Raw genomic sequence first — 24,807 nt, 5'->3', positions numbered from 1 at the left:
GCCATGAGGTCAAAGGAGCTGCAGAAACAAATAAAAAGCCCAATTGGAGTTTGCAAAAATAAAAGCACCTGAAGGACTCTTAGACTGTAAGAAACAAGATTCTTTAGTCTGATGAAACCAAGATTGAACTGTTTGGTTCTAAAGGTTACATCTGGGGGAAACCAGGCACCGCTCATCACCTGCCCATTACCATCCCAACAGTGAAGCATGGCGGTGGCAGCATCATGCTGTGGGGTGTGTCTCAGCAGCAGGGACTGGAACAAAGTACAGCGATATCCTCAATGAAAACCTGTTCTGCTCAGGACGTCAGACTGGGTTCACCATCCTACATGACAATGACCACACAGACAAGACAGCACAGGAGGGGTTTAGGGGCGACTCCATGAAAGTCCCAGAGTGGCCCAGCCAGAGCCCTGACTTGAACCCCATCAAACAATCTCTGGAGAGACCTGAAAATGGCTGTGCACTAACAGTCCCCATTCAGCTTTAGAGGATTTGCAAAGAAGAATGGCAGAAAATTTCCCAATCCAGTGCATGTATTAAAACATATTAGCATAATCAGCTATGTCTGACAAGTAGTAACGTGTTAGTGGTCATTATCTTAAACTGCCAAACCAACATTTAATGAAATAAACCTAAACCTAAGCTGCTGTATTCATTAGTTATTTCACAAAAATATCAGTCAAGTCTCCCTTTTACCTCCCTCTGCCTTGTTTAGTTCTTATTTCTATTTCTAGCAACCAACCCAAAGAAAGTAGCAAATGTTCAAACTTCAGGGGGATTAGGAAACTATCCGTCTCTCTCCCTTGCACACAGCCTCTGCCCTATTAAAGCTTATAATAGCAGCCTTGGACACGGGTGAGCGTTTTCCACAGCACAACCTGACATGATGTGTGACGTCTACGTTAAATAAGCAAGAATGAATGTTTGTGTTGTTACTCTTTAGTCCTTATTAGCTGTTCTAGTCACAAACTCAATTACTTCATTTTCTCGGTTAATTCTTGTTGCAGATGAGGTACAGGACAAATATAGAGTAGTAGAGTATGATCTGGTGTATCTGTGACTGGACAGTGAAGGATCAGTAAACATTATTTTAGCGGGTCAGATCATTGACTGTAAGGCGATAATGAAAGAGGGAGTGAGCGGCTGTCTGGCCTTGTCTTGTTATTATTTGCTTTAGCCAGCACCTGCACAAGCTGCAGGAATCATGCATTGTTTGATATTCAGTAATTCAATATTTACGTACTTGTTGGCCTTTCGTGTGAGGGATGTAGCTTATTGTATTTGATTATAGGAGCTTTATTTTCATGAATATTGAGCCAATGAGTATTTGTATTTGTGAAATTTACATTTCACAAATTTTACATTCTTAATATGTTTTTATTTGACACTTAGCACAATAGAGACAAAATTCCCAAAGATACACAGCTTCTGTCCACATGGTCACCATTGTTGACATAAACAGTAGCGCAGGAGGCAGTTTCCCACTGATGGACAGGTGGGGGGTTAGACTGGTGCTAACAGTAACTAAACTGTAGACAAACCAATGAAAAAGAACCCTCAGGTCACCTGTCTAACAAAAGGTTGAGGACTTACAGGAGCACCTAACAAAATAGAACATCAGAGAGGGACCGCAGATCTCAGAAGCTACTTTTTTTTTTTTTTTTCCAAAATGGAAGGGACGTTATGTGCTGGTTTAATGTTTTAGAAGACGTTTTCTCAAATTCAGCTTTATTCATAAACAAATTCTGGCAATTACATCCATGGAAAAAACCACATTGCAAACATGAAATCATGTAAATACCCTTTTTAGAAGCTGTTACGCAAACAGTGGCTCACTTTAGCTTCATTAGCTTTAGCAAAAGCTAACATAACTTTGCTAGCTATGTAGTTAATGTTACCACATAAGCCAGTGATGCTACTTTTTAGGTCTGGCTAAAGCTAACTAAGCTAAGCCACACTTTGATACTCTAAAACAGGATAAGACTTAGCAAACATAGCGTTATCTATTGTAGCTAACATAACATTGTTAAGCTTTAGCTGTTTGTTATGTTGCTATTCTATGTTATGTTTCTAGCTAAAGTAGTCTTATTAGCTTTATATATATATTAGCTTAGTTATCTATGTAGCTTGCATAGCTTTGTGAGCTTTAGATTTAACTATGCTAACAATGTAGCTACATTACCTATGTAGCTTATGTAGCTAATATAGCTTTTAATAGCTTTAGATCTGGCTATATTAGCTACATAGCTACAGTATCTGCTTAGGTAGTATAGCTTTGTTGGCTTTAGCCTATGTTAGCTGTGTTAGAGTGTTCTCATGGAAGGCAAACTTTTTCCTGTTAGCAGACCGTTTACTCAGCTTTACTAAATGTTTAGTAATTTCATAATGTTGTGTCCCTAACCAGAAGTTTAAAATGATTTTATTTTGAAAGTTTTAGTGTGTATTTCTGTTCCGCCAAAGACGGTGTTTCACTGTAGTTGTCTGAAGGGTCTGTAGCCAGATACACAATTGCGATCTTAAAGTGTGGTTAAAACTATTTAAATATTACAAGACTGCCTTTATCAATAAAAGCAAGCTTTAAAGAGTGAAAGTACTTTTGCAGTCTGCCTTTCCACACACATTAATTCCACTACACAGAGTCTTTGGGAAAGAGCATAATTAAGTCTGGCAGACACCAAAGGTCAGAGCAAATCCTTGCTTTTCATTGATTTTGTTCTGCATTGAAGCGCCTCCTCATTGTAGTCTGGCAAACAACAGAAAAGTGCTTAAAAGCTGTTGTGTGGCTGAATACACTACAAATGTGCTCAGAAAACCCAGAACATGAGCTAGTAAGGAGACAAAGGATGACACAGGAATGGAGGACCTGTTTGATCCTGATCATGATAAACTACAGAGGTAAAAGCTAAGGCCTGTTTTTGATATTTAAGATCAAATCATGATCTTACCAGGTGATTCTATATATGGTGTTTTTTGCAGTTGCATAAATCAAAGGCGCCTGCTTCCTTCAGTGACTCCAACTGGTGCAGAACTCTTCTACCCCAGACTGTTTACATCATTCCTGTGGTAGCTGACTTTGCTCCGTAGTTTATTGTAGAATTTAGACTTCTGTTTTAGTGTTTAATTATAACTGTCACTTCAACAATGGATTAAACCTGCATGTGCCAGAGTCTTCCATTAGATAAATACTTGTGATTCTACCAACTGATGCTACATACATTAACCCTTAGATGCATAAGTGGGTCAAAAATGACCTGAGGGGGTCGTTCTCTTGCAATATCTTTGTAATGAAAAGTTGTTATCATTTTATATTCCAGCTATTCCTCAAAACATGTTATTGATATCATATCATTTAGATTTTTTTTATTAACCTTTATAGATTGTATGAAATTCTAGATTTTGTGTTACTACCCCACTCTTCCATAAGTGGGTCAAAAAGTTGGGGACGGATTTTGATGAAATTTTCAGGAAGTGTCAGAAATGGCATAAGGAAGAACTGATTAGATTTTGGGACTGATCCAGATCACTGTCTGGATCCAGGAATTTTTTAAAGGATTCTGTACTATTGGGCGATAGGGCTAATGGTGGAGGTCTGTGCTGAGTGCTTTTCTAGTTATAAACTGCAAACAAGCCCAGAAGACAAACACATCAGGTACAAATTAACTTCTGCTGTAAAGTGAATGATCAGGTGTGCTGTTACCCCGAGGTAGCTGAAGTTGCTGACTGATGTCCAGTGGTCTCCTGCCAGTGTGATAAATGTAGCTCGGGCAAGCTGCTCCACTTTAGTTGCCTTTTTAGCTGTCATACAGTTCACGGGTTCTTGTGACAATAGCTCTTGTAGGTGTTCTCTGGTAAGGGTCATCCGAGGCGACCCGGATGATGTATTGAAGCCTGATGTCGTCAATGATGTCGATTGCATTAATCAGCTTAGATGTTGTCGTTCTGGGGACAAATCCGGGTCTGTTGGACTGCGCCGATGTAGCTTGCAATATGGCTTGATCCCGTGTTGTTGTTAGCGTCTTTGCTAACATTAGCAATGATGTGTTTTGCCTGGAGGTGGTACTTCAGACTCGCTGTGCTTCGAGACAGTTCACCGCCGCAGTATGTACACACAGCTTGTTTCATCCAGACTTCCATTAGGCAGCTTTTTAAATCGAAATTTGCCGTGAAGCAGACCTGGGCCTGTCTCCTCACTCATCACTGCTGGCTGCGTTTGACCCGCCTTTAACCTTTTCACCCCAGGAATGTAAACATCCGCACAGGAGGACTATGGGAGGAAGTTGCGGCCAAACTTAATCATATGATTAAATTGCGTTATTTTTTTAACACGTTAATATTAACAGGCCTATTTTTTACCTTTTCACCCTCTTTTTTTCAAATATTTATGATCTTCCCCTCAAAAGTGTTTCAGGTCCGTTTATTCTCTGGCATCCCGGCATTTATGCACATATGGATTAGCTACAAGTCTGACATTACTTTCCAAATGTGCCCAGCCCACACTGGAAAACTCACCAATAGAAGATAATTATGTTTTGAGAAAAGGGGTTTACATTTTGAAAAAACCTATATTTTACAGCATGTAATATAGATAAGGTACAGTTTTTGTTTTGTTTGAAAAAGTTGTTATCATTCAGGTTAGATCAAAACTATGAACTATGATTTTGCTGACCTCCATTGGCCCCCAGTTAGGCTGGACCCCAGAAAGCTCTCCCTTTTGTGCCCCCTGACAGGCAGCCTTGGCTGTAGAGTTGTTACTTTGGGCTCTAACAGAAATGAACTCATTTTGGGGCAAGCCTCTTGAGGCCACTGAAGGTATTGCAGCTCTTGGCATTACCAAACTTCATGCATGACTCATTTTTCTGTCCCAGAGTTTGCTGTCTGGAAATCACCACCTTTAGGTGTCTGAGTAAACCACCTGATTATTTAAAAGTGCTTTCTGTGGCACAATAATCAAATAAATATAATTTGATATCCTCCTTTATTGCCAGTGTAGTACCCTCCAGTTATACAGAGTGGCCCTTCAGTGCCTGGGTCACATTTGATTATGTTTCTCAGATCTTATCAGTCCTTTAATAGCACTTTATGAGGACTACTCACATTGTGCTAGAAAGTATAGTGATGCATTTACAATCTCACAGGAGGTGCATGCACACTTTTTCTGCACCAAACTGCCCATGAAGGATTTGACCATTTAAACATTTGGGTTTGGAAGTTAGCCCATGGATTTCCCCTGGATTCCACCCCTCCTTTTCCCTCTCACTGGTTCCAGACCTCAAATAACCGCAGAAAAAATCTCACCATACAGCTGTCCTTCTGCTGCCCTCGACTGTTGCAACCCCTTTTGTCTACAAGCAGGCTTATTTGAATGAGATTCCTGAGTATTTGCATAAGCTGTTCTTAAACTTACATTATTAGATGCACAAACAAAAACAGGCTCAAGGGGGCTTAATTTGAATACAGGTTGAAACTCAGATACTTTGCGCTGTAAAACAATAAATATCTGTCTGGTGGTTATTTGCCTACTTAGATATGTAGTGAAAGTACAGGGGTGGGTGAAGACAAAGGGCTGGGGTGGTTTATGGGGTAGGGTGATTGGTAAAAATCTTACAAGCAAGGCATGAATGAGACAGTTGATCTTTAAGTGAGATATTAGTGTAGAGTGTGAAGAAAATCCCTGAAAGCATTCTTGATGTATCACGTGAGGCCTCATGACCTCAACTTCAGACCCCAAAATCTAATGATCCATAGTAGCATGAATCTGAATATGAGGCTGCAATATGCTTTATGCTATAAAGGAGGAGGCTGGGGTGGAGGAGGATAAGCTTTACCAGCAGCAGCAGCAGTATGATGCATCAACATTAATGCAAGCAGGGATTAGTGAGAAGTACATCATACTTGCATAATCCACTGTGTTGAAAGAAAGAGCTGTGATTGGCTGTGAGAGCTGGGATAATTGGCATGATTGGGATCAGCTTTGGGAAGTATGACTACCATGCCCTGCATGAACTAACACAAAACTTAAAATACGGCAGAACGACTGGGACTTTTGGCTAGAGTGGATGTTTTTTTTTCAAAATTTGATAAACGCTTAAAAACAATGCCTCACGTCTCATCTTTTAGAGGTGCGTATTTGTGGTTTTTTATGGTTGCAAAAGCAGAAAGTCTGAAAAACATTACATTAATAGCTTGTTTTTCTCAGCTAGCTCTAAACCAGCAGATGCTGTCAGCATACACAAAGTCTCCTTCCTTTGACTGTGTATATCTAGTTAAAAATTATGTTTCAGAAAAACAACCGAAGTCTTCCTCTTAAATGTCATCTGAAAGTCGGTTCTGGCTACTGAGGACTGCAGGCCAGATAACCATCTGTGTGTGTTTTTGACTGGTGTGTTCATGCGTTCATGACATCTGTGCCTTTGAGCAGAACATCCCAGCTGCTGGACTTTTCTGGATGATGGTGCACATGTCACACAAAGATGTATTTCAGTATTAATATTATTTTTTTATTGCACCATATTTCTGTACAGACAAGCTCAAGCTGCAGAGCTGAAATGATCATCTTTCCATTCTCCTGCATACAAGATCAGTGGGTTGGCACAGGAAAGCTCTCTCTGTCTTCTCATCATTCTCGCTCATATAAATTTATCCCTTTTCAAAAAGAACCAAACGCAAGCAGCCTCGTCTTTATCTAAAATGTGGAGCGTCTTGGGAATTTCAGAAATGTATGTAGAAACTGGGAAGTGATGCATTTATAACACCTTGACTTTGACCTGAGATTAGGATTGCTTTAAGACCAAAGGTCTGTTTCTGTAACGGAATAAAGGGAGCAGCTGTCATTTTACAAATAGACGACCTTTTATCTTATCATTGTACTATATGATTACACTGGCAGACAGGCAGATGCACTATCACAGTCCTGCAACAGCCACCTGCACTCTACTTTCCCTTTTATCTGCTGTAAGTTGACTTTTGCCTTTTTGTGTGGACATGAGGAGAAAAATACAGCAACAATGTGCCCAAAGTATATACACTGAGCAGCAGTTATAAATCTTTCAGATTTTCATCTGTGCCTATTCGACTGTTAAAGTAAAATTTTCTAGTATTGAGCCTGCTCTAGAGGATACGTCTAAATGTCTTTAGATCTGCTGAATATGTTTTTTTGTTCTTGAAGTCCATATTTATCATTGCTGTGGATATGCTGGTTGTTGATAATAAGGATATGAGCTGCTATTGGAAGCTGCCGTTCTGTTGCTGTACCTCATTCATGTTTTGAGCGAGGAAATGGTCTTCTTAGGTGTCGTCTTCTTGGGACGCCAACTTTGCTGCCTGTCTTTTACATCCCCCATTATATAGAACTTGGCCTCCAGTTTGGAGATGGTACTAGGGCTCACTCCAAAAAATGCCACAACTTGGTGTGGTGACACACCAGCTTGAAGTTGCCCTATCACTCAAGCTCTACCCAGATCAGTCAGTCACCTGCTGACCACTGTAGCAAGGCCCAGGTGCTCACAATGAGGTGCCACCTTGGGGTACCAGAAGCTCAAATCAAGAGCCATTGGCAGCAGCAACATAAGCTGTTTGAGATTAGCAGAGAAGATTTGGCACATTTTCATGGGCGCAACCCACATTCTCAGCTCTGCTGCTCATCCCACAAATGCATGTTCCTTTCAAATTTGGCACCATTTAAAAGGGAAATAAACAGGCTTTCCAACAGTATAAGATTTATCACCAAGAAGCATCGCCACAAACAAGAAATAATTGACCTAACATACATTTCTTCACTTTTTGTGCTATTTATCTCACATACTTAAGGGGAAAAGGATGTTTAAGGTGATCTCCCTGGTTTAGACGTAGAGGCAATCCCAGAATTTTTTGCAAGAAGCTTGCAGCTTGTATCAGAAGGCCACCACTCACAGCTTTTCTCCCTTATTATCTAAGGTTTATCTATGAACCAAAACTAGCAGTTTACTGTTGAAATGCAGTTCAGTCTTTAATTCAAAACAAAAACTAGGACCTTTGAACCCCAGTGCATGTTAGGTTGTGTTGCAACTGTGTAGCAATAGTTGGGTGTTGGCAACCCCTGGAGTGTGCTGCAAAATAATGAGCATATTGCAGTTTGTAAATGGGTTAGTGCTGGCTGTCAACAGTAGGTGGCAGTATGACAGAGCAAGATGCTAGCTAGTGCGTAGATGTGATCAAGAAAGTACTGATGTTTGCATTGTAAATTTGGAAGAAGATAGGACGTTTTATGTTAGAGGTATTACTGATTTCTCCCAGTAGGTGGCGTTGCAGCAAAACAATGAAGTTAACATTTAAAGGTATAGAGATGGTCCTTTATCATACATGTGAAATCTGAAGTAAATCAGAAGTTTCACAGGGCGGTTGCACCAACCTCTAGTTCAATGGCAAGGTATTGAAATGCTCTCCATTACCAGTGAGGCGCCTTGTTATGAAACATATCAATGTTGTGAAAAAAAGTCGTGACATTTGCAGGGTTGGCATGGAGTGTGCATGTCACATTCAAGAATGAAAAATATCATGTACCTTGTCTGATTTGCTCAACTGTCATTTAATAAATTTAAATCAGACAATTAACGTTCAACTATCCAACCACAAGCAATCTGCATCATAGCCTGAAAATTGAAAAAAGTATATATTTTCCAGATATAACACATAGCCAGTCATATTTGAGAGTTTTAGGTTGACCATAGAGGCGGCCAGTTTGGTTTCAAGGGAGGCCACGGCCCCCCCTGACCACCCATTAGACACGCCCTTACACATTTGCTCATAGCATTGCTATTGATGCCTGCGCTTCCTATTCAGTCAGATGGGACATAAAGTTTAAAGTTCTTACTGTATGTCAGATATATGATGCATCAGTGATGGAGCAGGTTGCATGTTTCAATTATAGCAGTCCATTTGTTTACAGTAGGTAATGGGATATATCACTAAAGGGAATACAGGGAAGAATCAAACAAAAGGTTTCTCTTTAATGCCTTTGCAGTCTTTTCATTTTTCATGCCTCCTCATCTATGTTTAATATTCTTTGCTCATATGAAGCACCACTTTTGCCCTTCACATTCACCCTCGCACACATGCACTGTGGCCTAGCCTGAGCTCTCTGGCAGCCAGTAAATGCTCGGGGGAGACGGCGAAACCCAAAGAGAGGCCGTGGGGACATGCAAATGAAAACATGTTTCCCCACTGGTGCCCAATGTCAGCTCCCATTACGTCCAGCAGTAGGCCCCGCGGGCCAATTAGGGTAGGGGGCTGCACTGCTAAGAGCTGCAGGATTGGCTCTTCATGAGGAACTGTGTACCCTCCTAGTGTTGACATTATGGAGGAATAATAAGGGGGGCTGTTGGGAGGTGAGTGGACAGGAATGTTTCAATTAGTGTCAGGAGAGACTTCAAGGCAACAAACATGCTTGTGGAGCAACTCTGTAAGCTTCTTAAACATGGAACATCTCTTAAATGTAGATACCATCCACATGTAAAGATGCTTTGTTAAACTCAAGATCTCAGAGGCTGACAGTTTTTTATATGCTGTAACCATTAGTAGAACTCCAGCAGCTATTATGTGGCTGATACTGTCAGCTGATATCAGCCTAACTCAGTTTATTAGCAGTGCTGTATCTCTTCAGATAAACATTGAAAGATGTATTTGCCAGAGAGAGACACAGAAATGGGCGTATCCATCTGCTTTGCAAGGTTACTCTGGTACAGTCTTGGTTCTGAGACCAGTCTCAAGACCACATTTTGAATGTCTTTGTCTTGTCTTGGTACCCTAACCTGAACCCTAACTCTAAAGAAATGCACTTGCTAAAACAACACATAGCTACACTTGCAAAAACCGGACATCAGTTCATCTTACTTCTACACAGAAATACCTCTGAACACTTACTTTAGGCCTCATTCACCCAACATATCTAGATAAAAAATAAATTATTCCAGACTTGTGAGGGACTTTTAAATACATACAAGGATTTATTTTTTTATGGTTAGTTGAACAAATGTGTTAAGATTTGAGATTTTTGCATGTTGTGCTGTGAAAGAGTTTCAGATACCTTGTTTTTATGTGTCAGATTTATTCTAAAGAAAACTAAAGTTAATGAGAGAATGCTCTTTTACTGTTCAACCTTGTCGTGGTTTTTTAAAATGGATTTTTATGGTCTTGTCTCAGTCTCAGGTGGCTTGGTCTTGACTCGGTCTCGACCCCCAAAAGTCTTGGTCTTGTCTCGGTCTTGATTCGCTCTCGGTCCATATAGCAAATGTAGACTTTTTTATTTGCTAATTCTTTATAATTTATCATTTTATGCTGCACAAAACAAATGTTTGTGGTGATTAAAAAATGTAGCTGAGTTTCTGGATTCATTTTTACTAATTTGCATAAATATTGGTTGACCATGACTTGTGGCCCTTTTGCCACCTTTCTTAGAATTACATCAGAGCAAAATCCCTATAGAAAACATGCATTCCAGCCCAGTAATACACTGTGGTGGACATATTGGTAATACACTATTTTCCTTTAAAATAAGTTAAATGTTCGCAACAATTTCAAATTGGTCCCCCTCTTGCGATATCTTCTTACTTTAGCATGATAACTTTGATGGTTATCCTTGATAGGTATGGTGTGGCTGTCAAGCTGGAGAGGGGGCGGGCATTCCTGTTCAAACAGCCAGTGACTAATGAGAGGAGAGAGGGGCTGCTGTCCTGATTAGCCGAGGCATGCAGGTGCGCAAGAGGGTGGCAGCAGGACTGTGAGCTACCTCATGAGGAATTGATTAAGTGAACGAAATGCTGACTGCTTTCCTTGAGATTTTGTTGCATATTTATGTCATAAAACAACGTAGTTGTCACGTAACCTTCTGAGAGGGAAGCGTCAGACCAAAGCAGAGTGAGCTGAGTGAAGGGACGTTACACACTGGACGTGAAGAGAAGCAGCAACAGGTAAGGCCCGCCTCCTTTTCCTTGAGCATGGCAGCCACAGGCTAGTGGTAATGCATGGGCCGCACATGCCCGGAAGCCTGAGCAAAGAGTGACATCTTGACAATATTTGAATATTTAGCACAAAATATATTCAAACTTTAAACTGAACTGTTACAGTAATGCTTAAAAGAAACTAAGAAATAGTGTCACCACAAAAAGCTTTTTATTCAAATGAATCTTCAAACACAAGTACAAAGTATGAGTATGATGCTCTGTTTTACACTGGAATCACAAGAGTTGATTCAAAAGAAAGACTCACTTTAGTATCCAGTTTGTTTATTTACAAGAGGGTCACTGGCTGAGGCCCTCAGTGTCTCTACATGACAAATGAGAGCTCTTCAGTGAAATGAAATGTTTTTCCCCCTGCTGCAATTAATAAAGGTTATCATTTGATTACAGCAAAAAGAAATATTTTCTGTCAGCTAGCTCTCTCCCACGTGGCATGCCATTTTTCCTTCATCCAATCCATAATGTATCAAATAGCCAACAGGGGGGAGAAACAGAAAGCCTCTGGGATGTTTTCCAAAGAGCTGAGGGTAATTTGGAGATTGCCCATTAGAATTGGCTTTAAGTAAATTAGACTTGAAGGGTGCAGTATAACTTTGACCACTTTAGAAATGAGCTGATTTGGCAGATTTGGATTCTTGGGTAATACTTTTAACAAGGGTAGCCTCAAAAAGGAACTTTGCACAAAGCCATATCTGTAATTCAGTTCTTGATGTCACAAATCTCAAACCAGAGTTCCAGACTGTCAACCTTTACTGAGAGTGACCTCGAACTTCCTATTCTTTGTCTTACTTTGTTTATTTTTAATCCGCAAAAGTCCCAGACACTCAACTTTTCTCTTGTGTAACCATTCAGGCCCAAACATATGTGCTGTTGTTGCTTTTGTAGCTTCCTTAGCAAGTAAGAGAGCCAGGAGAAAATGGGGGATGTGTTAAGCAGGAAGACAGATCAGCCTGAGGACTTGTCCTGCACTTTTTGGCACAGTGAAACCCCTCATAACCGAGACTGATGGAATATGGGTAGGCTTGATAACAGAAGCTAGGCATGAAATAAGAATTGCTCATTTAATTCCGAGAGGAGTGCAGTCGTATAGAGCCAAGCAGAAAAATCAATGTGTTTAAAAGCATTGGTAATAGAGATCAATACAACACAGCCAATGAAATATATCAGCCATCTGTCTCAGATCTCTAAATCAATGAGCACTCTGAGCCAGAGGAAGAGGGAGATAGAGAGTTGGCTTCATTCAAGCTTTTAAATCCAACAGATAACATCAGGTAGAGCTAGTATGGAAGCTAATGCTAATATAGAAGGGGTACTGCAATAGTGATGTGGTTTTGTTAAGCTGTAAATGAAGTTTCACAGCTGTACTGTGATTAAACATATCAACACTCCTGCTAATATGAATATTACTTTACTATTTTTATATTTATGGAAAAAAATGGAAGAAAAAGTGACTTAACATAAACTTAAAAAGTAAGGCAATTTGTGTTTGGTACATTATTTCTTTGTTGTAAAAATGCTTCTTGGTAATAAATCTTATACCATTGGAAAGCCTGTTTAATAACCTTTTAAATGATGCCACATTTGTAAAGATCATGCATTTGTGGGATGAGCAGCAGAGCTGAGTATGTGGGTTGCGCCTATGAAAAATGTGCCAAATCTTCTCTGCCAATGCCAAACAGCATATTGATCTTCTTCATGATATTATAATTTTTGAGATGTACCTGTAGTACATGCCCTTAACATCCATGAAACTGGCACTTGCATCAGATCATGTGACAAATTTAATGTTTTCCAGGTTTGTGACATAGGTGGGGCAAATGAACTGAATGGACTTAACTTTACTTGTTTGGCTGCTTTAATGCATCAAATCACAAAAGGTTTTTTTTAGAACAAAACAGCCACACCTGTCTCTGCTATGGCAACATGCCCAAAGCTGAAAGCATCACCTGCTCCTCATTCAAACAGCACAAAGAAAGCCTGCCTGATGTGTCATGTTTGGAAATCAGGTTTGAACCTTGGCTGTCTTTTGTGTCAAACACATACTTACAGTTATTAATCCGTCTGCCAGTCAAAAACAATAATGGCTGATTACAGGGTTGTGTTGCAACCCGTTTGAAGCTCAGTAGCTTCTGTGCTGCAGAAGCTATTGAGCTTGTTATGGCTTTTACAATAAAATCTGATGCTCCTTTACACCACCGTGAAATGCACACACCATATGTTCTTAAATCCAATGAGGAGAACAACCCGACAGGCAACTAGAAGAAAGTTTGTGTCAGTTTTCTGTGATCTTCTCTCTCTTCTGGTGCATTTTCCTGGCAGCAGTACAGCACCACGTACAGGCTTGGCACATGCACTACAGCGTTTTCAGTCGTTTCAGGGGTTCCGTGTTTACGCAGATATTTCCTGAAACAATCCCGTCTTTACGGAATAATAAGTTGGACAGGTCTAAAAACGTAGACTTCATCTACAAAAAGGGGCAGAGCCGCCTCTTTTGCCTGAGAAGACTCTGATCAGTAGACATCTGCAGTAAGATGCTGCAGATGTTTTATCAGTCTGTGGTGGCAAGTGTTCTGTTTTATGCTACAGTCTGCTGGGGAGGCAGTGTAAAACACAAGGATGCAAGGTGTCTAAACAAACTGGTGAAAAAAGCTGGCTCCGTGGTTGGGATCAAGTTAAACTTATTGGAGTATGTGGTAGAGAGACGCACAATGAAGAAGGTGGAGGCCATTCTGAGGAACATGGATCATCCACTTCATATCTCCCTAAATCACCAAAGAAACAGTGGTGGTGGACGGCTCCTCTCTCTTCGCTGCAGGACAGAAAGGTTTAGAAGATCTTTCATACCATCAGCAATAAGACTATATAGTTCTACCATAAACAGATGAGACTCCAGACAAATGAATTTCCCTTCGGGGATTATAAAGTTGTTGAATTGTATTGTAATGTATTGTGGAGGGTGTCAATGACTGTATTCTGGACATCTGTCAAGTCTGCAGTCTTCCCCATGATTGTGTAGCCTACTGACCCCGACTGAGAGACCATTTAACGGCTCAGGAAACCTTTGCAGGAGTTTTGAGTTGATTAGCCGATTAGGGTGTGACACCATGACTTTCCAATATTGAACTTTTTCACAATATTCTGAGATACTGAATTTTGGGTTTTTATTTCTGTAAGCCATAATCATCAAAATTTCAAGAAATAAAGGCTTGAAATATTTCACTCTATGTGTAACAAGTCAATATAATATATGGGTTTCACTTTCAGAAAAGAGTGACAAAAAATATTGAACTTTTTCATGATATTCTAATTTTTGAGATGTGCCTGTAGTACATGCCCTTAACATCCATGAAACTGGCACGTGCATCAGACCATGTGACATATTTAATGTTTTCCAGGTCTGTGAAATAGGTGCGGCAAATGAATTGAATAGATTTAACTTTACTTGTTTGGCTGCTTTAATGCATCAAATCACAAAAGTTTTTTTTAGAACAAAACAGCCACCTTGACTGTCTTGTGTGCCAAACATATACTTACGGTTATTAATCCGTCTGCCAGTCACGCTTCATTTACACCGTTCAATCTACCCACAACTCCTTTCTCATAGATCTTCCTCTTTTCTATATGCTGTACAAATTTCTTAACCTTTCAAAGCAGATGGACACGTCCGTTTCCATGTTTATCACTGGCGAATCCATCTTGCAAAGCTCCCATCTGAACCATTTGGGCCTGCTTAAAAAGTGACAGGACCAATCAGCAATGAGGGGCAGTACTTTCGGACGCAGTGGAGTCGTGACGTGAGCAAGCAGCAACAAGAGGTCGGTGCAGTTATGGCGAAAGACATTATCATGTATGCTGCTAAAGTGCCAGTTTTATCAGAACTTGATGATATTTCTTTGTTAAATGAAGAACAGAGAACAGCAGTGAGTTGTGTGCTTTTCAAAAACAACAAAAGTTGTGTACTGACATTTCTACAGTCGCCATGGTTCACGTTATGTAGTTCTTTATGGAGTTTAATCTTTCGGTAAGGGCGCAGGCGCAGCTTGTTAGCAGCTATGTCACGTGTTTTGTTGCTCTGATTGGCCCGTAAAGATGTGACAGACAGAACATTCATCCAATCGCCCTCCAAATTTTTTTTCAAAGGCGCTACACTTTCCCAAATGCTGTCTGTGAGTGGCATCTGGCGTGTCAGGTTACAAATTTCTACCTGCTACATAAATTCCAAACAGGAGCAATCTTATGTTTAGTTGCAGCCACAACATCACATAACTTACATTCTTTTCACATAGGAATTCTTAAACCATTACCATCAACATGATCTGTTGGGGCTGTTTTCTCAAGGTTTGGGCTATGCCTCTTATTAACAGTGAAGGCCAACCTTAATGCTTCAGCATACCAAGACATTTTGGACAACTCTATGCTTCCAAGTTTGTGGCAACAGTATAGGGAAGTTTTTCTTTTTTTTTTTTTGTTAAATTTTGGCCACAATAACGGAAAAACAAATAAGATAAAAAGAAGGGGCCCAATTTTGATGTTCAGGTCCATTATTTTGTTTTCTTCATTTAATAAAATACTTGAGGAAAAGGGAATCCTGTGACCCATTGGGAAAGGTGAGCATTTCAAAATAATAGCCTCAATGTCAAAACAAGAGCCATCCATTGTGTTTTACAGTATTATAATAGGCCTAAATGGTTTTAATACAATGTATGATAAATTATGTAAATTATAAACGTGTTGGTGATTTAATGGACAGTAATTTTACTATCTTTTCTTATCTTTTATTCTCATTTCAGGTCCATACATAGCAGGAGGCTTTTATTTTGAAACGCACACCTGTCCCAATGGGTCACATGATTCCTTTGCCCCGAGTTTTCATTTAATGAACAAAACAAAATAACAGAATTGAAAAAAAATTGGGCCCTTTATATATTAAAGAAAACCTATTAATTGTTTTTCTTTTATTGTGACCAAAATGAAAAAAAAAACACAGCAAACAGCTTGTTTTTCTATTTTTTTCCACTTTTGATCAAAAATGAAAAAAAAAATGGAATAAGGAGAGTTTCTCCTAATGTTTGAGTCTGGTTTCAGACTTCTCTGACTTCTGGTTTGACTGAAGTCCCTTTTCTCTTCCAACGTGACTGTGCCTCAGTGCACAAAGCAAGGACTCAAAGATGGTTTTGACAAAACAAGGGAGAAAAGCTGTTAAATTGGTGCCATAAGCCTCTTATCTCATGGCTAAGTAATCTCCTATTACTGCCAGGCCTACAGCTAAGAAGCTAGCGGAGCCTCTCCAACAGGTTTTCCCTCTTTTTGCATGTTTTAGAAGGCAACAGTGCTATAGTATTTAAAATATAAACCGTGTAAAATGCTGGTATGATTGATATGATGACTTGGCTCAAGATGACAAGTAGCCAGTGAGGCTAAAATTAAATAAAGCACAGGAAGCTGGAGAGACATGGAAATGACACATGGGCTGGTTTTTGCACAAGAGACTGCGAGTGAGTTCTGATTGCATGTTGTCACTAAAGATGAATGTTCATGCATAGTGGGGATGCAAATGTAGTCAACTTGAATGAGTTAAGTACTATACGGTAGTGTGAAAAACTTTAATCTCTACACATTTCATAAGAAACAACTGTCTTCCTGAATGAGTCATTTGGTTCTTAAATTTTCCAGTCAACATAAACATAGACCAAAGGTTTTTCATAGCAGCATAAAATTACTCAGCACTAGAACATATACAAAGTTAAGTAGTTTTAAAGTGGCTTCCCAGCTTGAAATGTTGTTTGCAGGATGGGCTGCCTTGTTGACATATGTTTGACTTGGCAGAAACAGATTGATTCTCTCTGTTAATGTGAGATCTTGCCTGAAAAACCGTCCTTTTTATATCAGTGTGAGTCATACCAGGGTTAAAAGGGCATCTGATGGCTCATCTGGGAAAGGAACGGACCATGTAACAAGCATGTAATCCTGATACCCTGCCTTTAAATCTGTCCTTAAACCACAGTCACATGTCGTCTCCTTCTCCAGAAAGAAATTTTAAAACACAGCAACGGAAAAGTTGATTTTACATCAGAATTTGGCACTGTTAAATGTAATGAAATGCTGCGGCATACAGATTTGATATCTTAACTTTACACACAGCATCATAACTTGATCAAATATTTGATAATGTAGTGTCAATTTAAATGGGAGGGACTCAAACGATAACTGTCATGTGACTAAAAAGCAGAGCAGTGGTTGTTATCAGCAGCATGACTTTGATGAATCACTTAGATTCACAAGTTTCCACATGTGGACATATGAACTTTGATTCTGTAACCTTTGAACCCTGACAGATTCACTATTTTACATGAATTTCAACCAGTTAGGACAAAATTTGAATTCGTACTCACTTACTTCACATGCCTAAAGTGCATTCAAGTTTAATCATCTCTTTTATTTTAGTTTGAAAAAACAGAGCCTATTACTGATGGTCGCTCTCAGCCCTCCACTGATCTGTGGGAAGCCTCAGTGCAAAACACATGAAAGCCCACTTAGAGTTTGCAAAAAAGCCCACGAAGGACTCTCAGACTGAAAGAAACAAGACAAGACAACAAGTGAACAAAACACAGAATTTCTTTTTTAAGACATATAATACAGGGGTGTCAAACTTAAGGCCTGGGGGCCAAATCCAGCCTGTGGTAGAGTCACACACCAGATCCTATCATATTTTTATTATAATTGGCCCACTGGTTTGAAGTCTGCAGATTTCCCCCACTTTAAAAATGTAAACTTAACCATGATGATTTAAAATATCCTTGTTAAGTCATTAGAAAAAGTTAAAATAATTAGATAAAAAGTCAGGAATGTTGTAAAATACGTTTGTTTTCATTTCATATTCTTAATTTTGCATCTCACAGTTATGACACAGTTATGGTTTTTACTTTTAATTCCAAATGCTGACATTTTCAATTCACAATTTTGACTTTTTATCTTATTTTCTGACCTTTGAGATCCTCAATTTTGAATTTTTAAATAATATTTTGACCTTTTTAAATTCATGATTATGATTTTTTTCTAACGTTTTGACGTCTGTAGCTCCCTACTTGGACTTTTGTCTCATAATTTGACCTTTAAGATCCTCAATTTCAAATTTTAAGTAATATTTTGATGTTTAAAACTTTTTTTTTTGTCAGGCTTTGACATTTTAAACTGATGATTTTGAATTTATCTCCTAATTTTACTGTTAAGAATCATGATTTCAACTTTCTATCTCACATATTTGCCTTTTGAAAACATTATTTTGACTTTAAATGCCATGTTTTGAACCTTTTGAGCTAATAAGTTTGAATTTTTATCTCAGATTTTGAGCCTTTAAACATATCATTTTGACCTTTTCAATCTCAAAATCCTTTATCATCAGTACTAAGGTTTTTCCCCCATAATTCATTGCTGGTGAAAATGAGGTTGACAGTTTATGGTTAAACGTGGACTCTGCTCGGCCCTCAAGTTGGACCCAAACTCAGAATTCAGCCCCTGCTGTGATTAAGTTTGACATCCGTGATATATTACATTCAAATAAAATAAACAGGCTGAATAAATTTTACTTAAATTATTAATAATGCTGCAACCTCCTTCCAAAAGACTTTAATGAATACATATAAATAAATATTTTTTCCCAAATACTAGATTATTTTTATTGATATATTTATACCCTTTCTTCTAATTCTCACATTGCCCAGCCGACCTGAATACAACCGTTAGCTTGTTAAGTATGCTAATCAACATCTATCCTGCCAATTTCAACACGGACTTCAGCACTGGATTACTTTTCTAACCAATGGGACCTACTACAACGTCTGGGAGCACTTTTTACAGCCCACCTGAGCAGATGAAAAGGTGGAGTTTGAGAATAGCTGTTACCTTTGTTATGACCCAGCTGCAGACCTGAGGAGTCCCCCTCTCCCCCTCCCTGACGCCAACAGGCGAAGGCACCGCATTTAAGACGGGCTGTCAGTTGCCTTGTGCACTGCTGTATTTCATTGGGAAACAAAGTGATGCCAAACAGGAGACTTTTATCTGGGAATATTAAAACTGTTGCTATCATTTCCCGTGATTGTGTTGTTACCAGGACAGTGTAGGTTTGCTTTCGTTTTCCCATCTGCACGTGAGTTTCGTTCCGCGTGTATTTGTTTGGTACATGTCTGTACCATACCAAATCGGTATGGTACAAATACGTGCAACTTTACAACCCTAGCCCGAGGCCCCGTCCACACGGAGATGAATTCAGGAGTATACGCAAAAGTTTTTTTTTCGTATCGGCATTTTATCCACACGGAAACAGCATTTTGGGTGACTGTAAATGATACTTTTGGAAAACGGATCCCAGGGTGCATAACCCCGTAAACGACTACCGTTTCGTCTCTGTTTGGACGGCTATCCGCATCTTCCTCTGAACGATTACATCACACATGGCGTAGCTCTCTTAAAACGCCTGCGCGGGTCCAACCAAAACAATAATGGCTGATTACAGGGTTGTGTTGCAACCCGGTTGCAGCTCAGTAGCTTCTGTGCTGCAGAAGCTACTGAGCTTGTTATGGCTCTTACAGCAAAATCTGATGCTCCTTTACACCACCGCGAAACGCACACACCATATGTTCTTAAATCCAACGTGGAGAACAACCAGACAGGCAACTAGAAGACAGTTTGGCTGTTTTCAAATTGGCCTACTGCATACTCCTGCCAAACGCAGTATGCAGTATGTATTGCGCACTGTGTACTGCATTCAACAGTAGTATGCAGTATGAATGCCAGTCAGACGTTATTGTGTAGTATGCGTGGCCCGGTTTAGCTTGTTTCCGGTATACACATTGTTTTCCATCCATTTGCATACAGAATCTGGGAAGCATTTTTTATTTGATTTTTTGGAATTTTGTTTTTAGCTTAGCATGTATAGTGCAGGGAAAGGACACACCTGACACCACCTTTCCAGCCATTATGAGCCTTAACGGCAAAACAAAAACAACAGTGACCTTATTACAACTTATTTCGCTATAGCACACATTAAAAAGGTAAGGGTAAAAGGTAATGGCACTTTTTATAGCCATCAGTCGCTCTGATGAAAGTTCTGCCACTCTCCGCTATTATGAACTCTGACCCGGCGCTTTGCATTGTGGGCAACAGTAGGCAAAGCAGACTGGTCCGATGCACACTGTGAAATTTTCCCGAATCAGTATGTCATCCGGGTATTTTTGGCATACTGCAACTTTTGCATTTGTTCGCATACTGCATACTACATTTTGGGCAAATCAGTACGCACTGCTAGTATAGTAGGCGAATTTGAAAACAGCCTTTGTGTCAGTTTTCTGTCATCTTCTTCTCTCTCTTCTGGTGCATTTCCATGGCAGCAATACAGTGCCACATACAGGCTTGGCATATGCACTACAGCATTTTCAGTCGCTTCAGTGGTTCTGTGTTTACGCGGACATTTCCTGAAACAATCCCGTCTTTACGGAAAACTTTTTCAAAACGAAACAGCAATATATAGTTTTTGTCTCCATGTGGATAGGGCCTAATACCATCCCAAAAGTGATGGCAGCATCATGCTGTGGGGGTGCTTGTCAAGAGCAGGGACAGGAAGCCTTAGCACACAGCCAAAGCAGCACAGAAGTGGCTTAGGGACAATTCTGCCAGAGCCCTGACTTGAACCCTATCAAACACCTCTGGAGAGACCTGAAAATGGCTGTGTTATTTATTTAATATGTTTAGACGTCATAGGGAGATGAATTAATCTCTTCTATGTAAGTTTTCCCTCTTCTTGATGTTGAAGTCATGTCACATAATCCAATGAAAACATTTCAACATCTAATTAAAACATGATTGCAAAATTCCAGTAAATCAGTTTTTCCCAACTATCATTTAGAAAGTGACAGTGTAGTTGGAAAGGGTGCTTGTATGATGCATGTGCTTGTGAAGGAGCAGAATGTGACTGATATTCTCAGGAGCTGGGCACAGTTCAAGTTTCCTCCGCAGTGCAGAGGCTCAGGAGAGAGGGCACAAGAGAGAGGGAGAGAAAGAGAGGGGGAAGGACAGACAAGCGAGGGAGAGAGAGGACACTCTGCTAAATCGCCCTACTGCACACCCTAAAAACACATCACTCACTGCACTCACAAACCACCAGCAGCTTTATCAAGCGCGCCTGTGTATCATTTGATGTGACTTTGCATGTGTGTATCCAAGATATGGAGTTGTGCTCTGACTTTTGATGCCCTTCATTTGAAACAGCGTTGACGTGATCAGTGGTAATTGAGCAATGAACTCAGATGCAACACACGAAAGAAAACAAGAGCGGTGTGTTTATTCAGTCCAGGTTGGTGCATGGTAAATACACAAAAACACACCTATCCAAAAGAGGTAGGCAAAAGGCGAACCAAAGACAGTGTGAGGCCAATTAGGGTGAGACACAAAGAGAAACAACGAGAGTAGGATCAAGAAGGCAAGGGTGAGGGTCCAAAATAAACAGGAAATTACTGTTACACTAGACAATCTGGTCTGACATGTCACAAGATGAAGTCACACATTATCAAGTCCCACATGATAAAACTGTTAAAATATGACAACTCTCTTTTACGGGTGAGTCTGTTTTGTTTTTTTGTAAGCCTCCATCATGTCTCACTTCCTTATATTCTCAGAGCCTACAGCTCTCCTGTTTATCTGCAGACCAGAAAGGTCATCTGAATATCAAAATGAATGATTTATAAGATATGCTTGCCCTGAAAGTCTGGGGCACCATTTCTCATTTCCTCTCATGAAAACTGCCTGATGTTTGCAGAGTATGAGCACCTAGATAGAACCAGTGGAGGTTTGGCAGTGTTACTCGATAAGCCAAATAGCAGAATAAAAAAACATCCTTTATTTAATGACAAGTTATTAAAATGATGAAAATTAGCAGGGAAAACACAAATTTCACACAAATTTGTGTGTTGCAATTAGCATCAAGCCAAAACCTTGTATCTCCGTTTTTCATTATTTTATATTTATTTTCATAAATCACTTCTTGGTCACCCTTTACATCTATTAGTGAGCCATTACAAATTTTAAACCAATAAAAGTGTCAAACAAATGCTGACCATCACAATTCTGCATTAAAATTAATTGGGAAAGCATAAAGTGGGGATTTCGAAGACACGAGGTTTTGGCCAGACGGCAGTGAAACCCTTTTTTAAACTATATTTAACTGAATACAGCACAAGAACAAGATATTTAACGTTCTGACTGATACACTTAATTAGTATAATTTTTCAAAATATACACATTCTGAATGCTCGCCACCTTTTCTTCTAACAACACTGTGTGCATCTGGAGACCAAGGACACTGATTGTTTCCCATTTGTGCTTGATGAACATCTAAAGTTGCTCAGCAGTGCAGGGTTACTAATTTCATATTTTGTGCTTAATAATGCCCCATATAATTTCAGTGGGGACAGGTCTGGACTAAATGCAGGCCAGTCTAGTACCAACACGTCTTCACTGTGAAGCCATGGGGTTGCAACCCATGTAGCATGTGGCTTTGAATTATCTTGCTATAACTATCATAAGCATTAATGATGCCTTCACAGATGTGCAAGTTACCAATTCCTTGGGCACTAATACACCCCCACATCTTCACAGATGGTGGCTTTTGATCTTTGCGTTTATAGAAACCTGAATGGTCCTTTTCCACTCTAGCCTCGAAGCCCCAGCGGCCATTATTTTTACTATTTTCCACTTAAGGTCAGCCCATCTCCAATGAGAAGTTAGTGGGGCTTCTTGATGTTATGTGGCTTTTGCTTTGCATGGTAGTCTTAACTTACAGTTGTAGATGATGCCATCCACAGTGATGACAGTTTTCCAAAAGGTTTCCAAGCCAACACTATGATATCCATCACAGAACAATGTCACTTTGTAATGCAGAGCCACCTGAGGGATGAAGGTTACAGGCATCTAGTGTTGGCTCTTTACGTGCTGAGATTTCTCCTGGTTTTTTGAATCCAATGATGATATTATGGACTGTAGTTGATGAACTCTTTTAATTCCTTACAATTACATACTGAGTGATGTTCATAATCTGCCAGACTATTTGCAGTCTTTCTTAAAAACTGTGTTTCCACTTGGTGGTCTGGTTTGACTAAGTACAGTTTGGTATAGTTCTTGATTTGGTAAACCCCCAATCCTTTGCTCTTCCACAGACAGCTGTAACCTCACTTGGCTGGCGACGGCAACGCTACGCCACCAGCTGGAACACTTTCTTCTGCTTCACAGCACCGTCCATTTCCCTCTGCATCCCCTCGTCACTGGCAGGCACCTCCGAAGTCAACCATGGGGTACACTCTGACATCATTGATTATGAATATCATCCTGATAATATTCTTTTAAAATCCATGGGATATTAAATCAGGGTAGGTTTCGTGTTTTTAATTGTATTTATTTAGATTTATTTGACCAGAAAAGCCTCATTGAGATTGAGAAGCTCATTTACAAGACAGGCAGCTTAACAATTAACAGAATTACAAGGATCAGAAAGTCATCAGTCAAAACATCTACAGCCTGATGCATCTTCCTCCAATGCCTTCAATCTACTTTTAAAACAATTTAGAGACCAGCTCCCCAAGACATAAATTTGATGATGAAATTTGAAAATGATTTGTGCACATTACCACAAACACACCAACCCCACCATAAAGCACAGTGGTGGCGGGATCATGCTATGGGGATGCTTCTCTGCACCTGGCCCAGGAAGGCTTGTAAAGGTAGAGGGAAAAATGAATGCAGCAACATATTGGAAAATCTGAGAGTACAATCTTACCCAAACTGCAAGAGAAATGCAGCTTGGAAGTAGACTTGTTTTTCAGCAAGACAATGACCTGAAGCATACAGTAAAAGCTACATAGATATGGTTTAAAGAGAACAAACTTCTACCAAAATATTTAAAAGAAAATGTCCTCCAAACTTCCAATGAAACTCTTCAAAATGTACAAACATATTCCTAAGATTTCCATGAAAATACTTGAAAAATGTGTTGTGATAGCTACGTTTCAGAAAAGCTTTGAAAGAGCTACACTGAATATTTTTTGATATCAGACTGTTCGCTAAAAAATGTGATACAAGTGTTAAATAATTCCCTTCTTTTGGGTTGTCATTAGCACCCTTTGTGCTGGTTTTACACAGGATTTACGCCATCTCTTCATGTGTAGAAGCATAGGTGTTTGGATGTGTATTTGTGAGCACAATGCAATCGCTCCCATTCATTCTAACATGTCTTTTCAACCGTAGCTGGCTACACCAATCCCTACGCCCACTGGCCACCTGCTGTACCAAATGCATGCTGGGATCTCTCTAGCAGACAGATTGGACAGATGATGAGCAGAGACAGTGGGTTATATGTGCATCTGCTGTGCTAACATGTGCTTTAAATATGGGTTTGGAGGAAGTACAGTCTAAATATAAAGGCAGGGACTTTGGTGAAAACTCTTACTTTGTGCCTGTAGGAGTGACAGACTCAAACAGGGTGACTCTACGCGTGTAGTGCACTGGTTTGTGTTTGGCTGGTGAATGTAGTGCTCACCTCTTTGTACTGTGACCCTGGCTCTAGCGGGATGTGTCTAATGAGAGCTATAAATATCCTGGAGCAGACCTGGATCACTCTCACAAGACTGCAACCTCTGCACACACAAACAGAAACACTCACACAAAAATGCGTGCAGTTATTCCCATTGCTGCAACAGAGAATGCAAGGGAAGGAAGGAGGATATTGAAGGGAATACCAGGAACATTTTAAACTAAGCTTTTCAGCAGT

General features: G+C 39.8%; 1 protein-coding gene across 2 annotated transcripts in view; it reads left to right on the top strand.

Moving 5' to 3' along the window:
- The window catches only part of st8sia1 (ST8 alpha-N-acetyl-neuraminide alpha-2,8-sialyltransferase 1), a 53,158-nt gene extending 28,759 nt beyond the window's left edge, over nucleotides 1-24,399 (top strand). Inside the window, exons 6-7 of one of the 2 annotated variants that reach the window (XR_005991564.1) lie at nucleotides 23,201-23,335; nucleotides 24,285-24,399. The gene's annotated coding sequence lies outside the window, so the exon portion shown is untranslated. Of the gene's footprint in view, nucleotides 1-23,200; nucleotides 23,405-24,284 lie in introns of those variants that run through there. The other variant, XR_005991563.1, reaches the window with a different exon arrangement.
- The last annotated feature ends 408 nt before the right edge of the window (nucleotides 24,400-24,807 follow it).

The sequence above is a fragment of the Cheilinus undulatus genome, linkage group 23 (assembly GCF_018320785.1).
Source record: "Cheilinus undulatus linkage group 23, ASM1832078v1, whole genome shotgun sequence".
Taxonomy (NCBI): Eukaryota; Metazoa; Chordata; class Actinopteri; order Labriformes; family Labridae; genus Cheilinus; species Cheilinus undulatus.
This window is presented reverse-complemented; position numbering and strand designations above follow the sequence as displayed.